The following is a 6,646-nucleotide window of genomic DNA, read 5'->3' as shown; positions in this document are numbered from 1 at the left end:
TAAAACATACTTATGCTGGCTTGGGGCGTATCAATATATACCACAGTAATATTTATATTTTGAATTCCTCAGAATTTATTGCATTGCCTTACTGTTTGTACTTAGCAACATGCTAAATTTTCTACAGACTCTTGAGCATATTAGACAGAGAAAAGATGTCATTCTCTAGAATAATGAGTATAAACTTTCCAGAAATAATAATTTGCTCTTCTTGACGCAGATAGAGAAACACATGGCGGGGGGGTGGGGGCAGCTGCCTTCTCTGAGCCAGTCCACAGAGAGTTACAGCCACCAGCTACTGTGTTACTTTATGAAACAGATTCCGGAATGGATCTGCAAGGTCCATTTAGTCTCCAGTAAGATTAGTTTCACTGTATTGCTACATCAATTCCCTGCACACACCGAACACACCCCATTTGCTTTTAAGTCTCACATACCTATAGTCTTTACACAACATGCTATTTTTTCCCTCATAAGAGCCTTATCTTATTTGGTACACAGAATGAATTGTGATCATTTAATAGGCATACACTAAATGCTTCATTTTGTCTTTATTAAAGCAAGCAAGCCTGGACCTTATGTTCCGAAACAACGAGATGTACAGCAGAAACATGAAGCAGAACAAGATTTAGGAATAGGACAGTCCTAGATCTTTAAAGCAGGATGTGGGAGATGAAGGTCGTTTTAGCTTTGATGCTGTCAAGTCCGATTCTAGACTAGTGCTCATAGTTCAGGTGATATTGTAGATGGTATAGAAAGCAAACACAAAACTGAAAGCTAGACACAATCTCTTTCAGAACAATGCTTATAGAACTCAATCACAGAGAAGAAGGTTCCGCTTCCTGGGCAGTAAATATGAAGTACTACAAGCTCTTTAGCATATTGTGGAAAGCCACATAATACGACCCAATGCCTGGAAGCTGCAGCCAGGCATGCCAAAATTAGAATACATATTTAATAAAAAGGATGATTAACTACTGGAATAAACTACCTAGGGAGCCTGTGGGTCCTCTTGATATCTTTTAATTAAGGCTGCTCTTGTTTCTTAAGATGGATATAGTCAAAACCAAAGCTATAGGTGTCAATACAAGATTAACTAGTTGAAATGTGAAAGATGATGGTGTACAAGAGATACAAAGAAAAGAGTTAGTGCTCTCCCCGGCCTAAAAATTTACAGAAACATTAAATATGGCAGAGAGAGATCAGCTAATATTAAGTTTCTGGGTTATACAGCAGCCAATCTGTTCTGAAATTCTTAAATGCAGCGAGGATTAAAGTCCACGTAATTCAGAGCAATTTATTTTGTTAATTTTGTTACTATGCCCCCACTAACAGTGTACAAGCAGCTAAGAATTTTGGGGACTCTTTACTGCTTCCAAAATAGCTTCTAAATCATACCAGTTAGTAATACTAAATGAAAAACTCGGAGAGGACACTGTTGCAATGTTTGATATGTGAACTTTGAACACAGCTGGCAACATACAGCTCTCCTCTTCCTCAGAGGCCAGTTTCCAAGCAGAGGCAATGCTTGAGAACTTGGCCTCTAATTGATCAAGCAGCTTTAAATAAACTACGTCACTTTTCTCTGATAGATTTTTCATCATTATACTACAACAAACGAAAGCCTTTTTTCAGCCTTGGAGGCACAAGGAAAATAGAGTAAGAATCTCTGAAACATGCTCAGCCTTGTGCATGGTGAGAAGGAGCTACAGAGAAACAAAGTAGGAAGAAGGATGAACCAGTACAAGCAGAGCCACATCAGAGCTAACTAGCACTTGGGAGAGCTTTCTTCCCTGGATCCTGTGCCCTCTAGGCATTTTTTTCACCCCTTCCTCACCCCAGTCTCTACAGACTACAGAAAGTGCTCCTTGTAGCACGCCAGGTTTCCCTCCTAGCATACAAATGAGCATCAGGAGTCAGCCGACTGATGCTCCTTTGTTCCTCACCACAAAATGACAGCTAGGGAAAGTGCAGCTCTCACATTCTAACCTTAATACAGCCCCCAGGGAGAAAGCAAAGGGGAAGTTAGGATCAGAACAGGATCTAGGGTACAGAGTCTAGAAGCTATCTTTGTGCTGGGGGAAGTACTGCCTCCGAGTGGAACAAGAGGAGACCAGACTCCTGACTTAATGCTGGGTTTCCCTCTCCTCTCCCACTCCTCTACCACTCTAAGTAGGTCACTTCCTTTCTCTTTAGCACAGTTTCCTCATCTCTTTGGTACAGACACTAACTTCTGCCAGAGCTAAGATGTGATCAGATAATAAGCATTAGAGCTTACAGAGCTCAGAGAGACGCTTGATGAGAGATGTTTGAGACAAAAATCCACGCTAATCACCTTAGCAAACCAGTAATACTACTTGGATTTTGAATGATGGGTTGCAATTTCTCTGCACCCCACACACATCTCAAGTCAAGAAAACTAAATGCAGCATCGTCTGGGTCACTGAGTTCACTAAAATAGACACATACAACCCCCTCCATAAACATATCAAGAACCATCTTCTGAATATTACTCTTGCCCTCACCAAGGGAGAAGCTGTTTCTGCTTTTGTACCAGAGTATTTGGAGCCATTTCAGGCCTCTGAATATAAAATGCCCTCAATATGAATAAAAATTATACCAAGACTCTGCTTAACGTTTACAGTATGCAGATCATACTCAACTTGGAAATTATGAGACCACCTCACATTGACACATCTGCACTTGGGCACTTCAGATTTATAATGCAGTTATTCATGAACGTTATGAAAGGTATGCAGACACTACTTAAGCTGACAGACAGCTGTCCTTTGCTAGCATAAGAAAAATACAGGCAAACATAAAGAAAACTGTTCTTAAATGCACAGCTGCATCTTAGTTTCTTCATCAGTCTGAAATGTACTTTGAGTCAAGGTACCCAGGATCTTTTTCTACTGGCTCTTCTGCTTATGACAAAGCATCCTTTTTTTTTTTGCGATGTAAGTCCAGTTGTTCTCAACTCGGATAATATTCTAGCTAAATAGGCCTGCTGCTACAAAAACACATGCTGCTACTCTCCACACTTCACAGCTTCAAAAGTCATTCCGCGTCCACTCAGTCTTTCTTATTTGGAAGGTCAGTACCAAATCATAGAAACAACAGCATTTTCACATCTTTGTTCTGAATTTAGCAATTCAGCACTACCCAAATCTTACCTCTTCATGGAGCTGGAACGATGAGGTTCTGTCCTAAGATGAAATTGTCATCTGCTCTAACATTCAGCATCCAAGAGGCACAAGAGTCCAAGTATTAAAACAGGCACAAAACCAGCAGGATATTTCACTTCACAGAAGTAGCTAAAATAAAAGAGGAAAAAAAAAACCAGTCAACGTGCACACAGAATCAGGCAGCAAGTCTGCAGCAAGCAGAGTCTACAACAGTACCCAGATCAATGGGGACCCCAACCAGACACAGATATGGCTGTTACACAGCTGGAACTAGGGCAAGGACCCATGACCCTGTGCTGAACTGAGGCCCCTGGGCCCACAAGCAGAGGGTGTGGGAGGAGACCCCAGCTGAGGCCAATCAAGCCTATTGCCCTGAAGGCCCTGACAAATGAGTTCCTCCTTGAAAGCTCCAGAGTTAAAGCCCCACTAATGGTAACAATTCTAGTGTCTTGTATGGGATCACTGCTCCTGATACGAGAATCCCATGTGTGGGTGAAATTAATGCCTCTGGAGACCTGGAATTAGTCTTTCTGACTGATGTTCCAACATGTCTCAAGGGACCCACTATGTCAATAACTCACTAGGTGTTATCTAGATTTTTCTACATCCTGAGGAAGCAAAAAAAATGAAGGTATGTGTTTTCTGTAGTTCAGGAGACCACTCTGTTCTTGCAATTTAATAGGCCTATTGAAATATCTCACTGTTCTGCAGTTTTGTCCCTCACAAGAGGTTTGGGAAAATACTTGCGGGCTGGGAAATGGCATTTGAATCACCCTTTTCACTGCTGTCCAGTTCCATAAGAAACAAATCCATGCAGCACTGATGGTGTCCCTGGCTGCAGGGACTGTGAGGGTTGATCACAGGTGACGAAGTCTCACTCTGCAGCAGTGATGCCCTCCAGAGCCTTGGGTGGACTTCACAGGCAAATCCTCCCAGCAGCAGCAGCCAGAAGCTGCCATTAAACCCAAGCTTCTGTCTGTAGAGATGACCACCCTAGGGAGATGAGGCAAATACAAGGGGGGCAAAAAAAAATATAACAGGGCAGTTAAGAGGCAAAGGGAAATCTGTGTTCAGAAACACACCAGTAGCAGAGCTGTGCTACCTCTTTTAAAGGCTTTTTTCTTTTCTTTTACTTTTCTTTTCCATGCAATGGCCAGAAACACTTCCCAGAACCTGAACCATCAGCAGTAACCAGACAAATACAAAGATTTTGTGGGAGCAGACAGGAGAACTAGTGCCCCAGTTGTTCTCAACTCTTTCCACAGGCTATGAACGGGTAAACCTGTGTCTGGCTTACGCAAAGCATTTTCTCTCTTTTCAGTCATTAATTTATGAGGAGAACACTTTTGAGGAAACGGTTGAGCTGAAATATTTAATTCTCCCATCTGCCGATCTGGGAGAAATGTCCAAATCTGTTTTACTAACGAGACAGCGTGTTCTGGTGAACTAAAGTGAACACAGTTTGAACCTGTGAGTTTACACTCTTTCTGTCCCCAGATCATGCGCCACCTGCATCCAGCCTTGGCAAGGTCCTGCTTCCACAGCTGCATCTGGGGCCATTGCCCTGTGGGTCCAGACAGCAATGATCTCCTCGAGAGCGACTCTCTCCTGTCACCCCTCCTGGAGCTGGTCATTTTCCCAACACAGAAAGAAAAGGGGGTTTTGCCGGTGCCATTTTTGCCCCAACTCTCATGTTAGTTTTCTCTCCCCAGGCCAAAGAGGGCAGGATACTGCCTGTGAGAGGGGCTGTATGGCACAAGCACCTGGGAGAAGAACAGCCATTTTACAGGGCTCATATGCTGCAGAGCTGTGTCTGAAGGCCTGGAGATGACACATGGTGCAGCATCCCGACTGTGACAGCCTTTTCTGCAAAGAGACCCCTCAGCTTTTGTCACACTGACAGTGGGTTAACCCATCTGGAACTACCCTATCTTTTCCTGAACACACACCTCCTCATCTCCCTTTTTTATCATTTGGTGAGGGCCTCTGGCTTTACATTTCTGCTTACCTCTTCTCTACACCCTACACCGTTTGATGAACCCTTTCTACATTATCCCTCAGTTCTTCAGCACATGTTCTAAGAAGTTGTTACATCTTCAGCCGTAGTAGGTAGAGAATATGTAGGAAGATCAGAATCAGAGGCATTTTAACAGGAGTGAAATTGGATACAAAAAGTTTGAGGCCTGTCTCTCTGAAGCTCATAGTGCAACATGAAATAAGAGCTCCTTTTGATTTGTGGTAATTGCAAAATTCAGGAAAAAAATCAGTTTGTGTAGCAGAAGACCAAGCTACCCCTATTTCCTTAAATGCAGAACAGTCAGCTGCCACCTCCAGTCATTTTCCATCAGAAATAAGTGCAGACTGTGACATTCACAACAAAGATGAACCTCTGAAAGTGGCCTAAGAGCCAAGGAAACTGTAGGGGCTTGTAGATGTCATCGGGCAAGAGTGAAGGCAGCTTGTCCTGATGATGGATTTCTTGTAATTAGCCATACTAAAGACCTTAATCTTAAATGGTTTGATCTGCTCAGGGGATAAACGGAACCAGTATGCTCACACAGTTGAGTTAATCTCTTTATGCGCTGGGATTTGTTATGACTGTCATTCACCTCTAAGACTCGTTGGTCCCGTGCAAACGAACAGCAATGGAGTGGGAAGGCTGAGAGCTACCCATGCTTAGGGCAGAAGCTCTGAGCTCCCACAGCGCTGGAGTGAATATGTAACACTGACCTGCCCTGAGGAAATCCCTCTCATGCATATGTAAGGCATAAGGCAGGAGACCTTCTTCCCTGGGTCTGTTTCAAGCCTGGTTACCAGCTGTACAGCTTTCTGCTGCTTTTCCTCGCCACCTTCACAGCCCTCTCCACTATTGCCCTGGGCCGGCTGTGGCTCGGGCTGGTCATTCCCCTCCACACCTGGAAAGCAGATAGCAGTGTTACCTGAAATAAAAACCCTCAAAACCAAAAGTAGTTTAGAGAGGAGATATTGCTTTACTCAACGTTGGGTGGAAAACCCACTAATCTAGCACACCTTACTGGGGATATTTACTCATTATTTATACACAAAATATTCTCATAATGCCACCTACCTAATACATAACTCCACCTAGGCTTACATATTCATTAGGATGACCGAACAGTCTTTTTGCACATGCATATCAAATTTTGCTGTGTTGGCAAAACACTTCTGCGCAAGCATGAGGGTCTCGGTGGTCACTTGGGTAAGGAGACCCTTCCTCACGTTATCCTTTTAAGGTATTGAGTCATCTCAGGACGGTAAAAGTTTGCTGTAAGTTTGCCAACTTCTTGAAGATAATAAGGATGTTCTTTGAAGCAGCCATAACTCCATCCTAATTGGTATAGGACTACATACTTGACGTATAGAAGAACCTTGAAGCGATTAACTACTTCTGGTTGTCTCCTCTTTATCACTGTCTATAACATCAGCTCAGAGACTAATTA

Source organism: Larus michahellis, chromosome 2 (assembly GCF_964199755.1).
Source record: "Larus michahellis chromosome 2, bLarMic1.1, whole genome shotgun sequence".
Classification (NCBI taxonomy): domain Eukaryota; kingdom Metazoa; phylum Chordata; class Aves; order Charadriiformes; family Laridae; genus Larus; species Larus michahellis.
Note: the sequence above shows the minus strand (reverse complement) of the source record.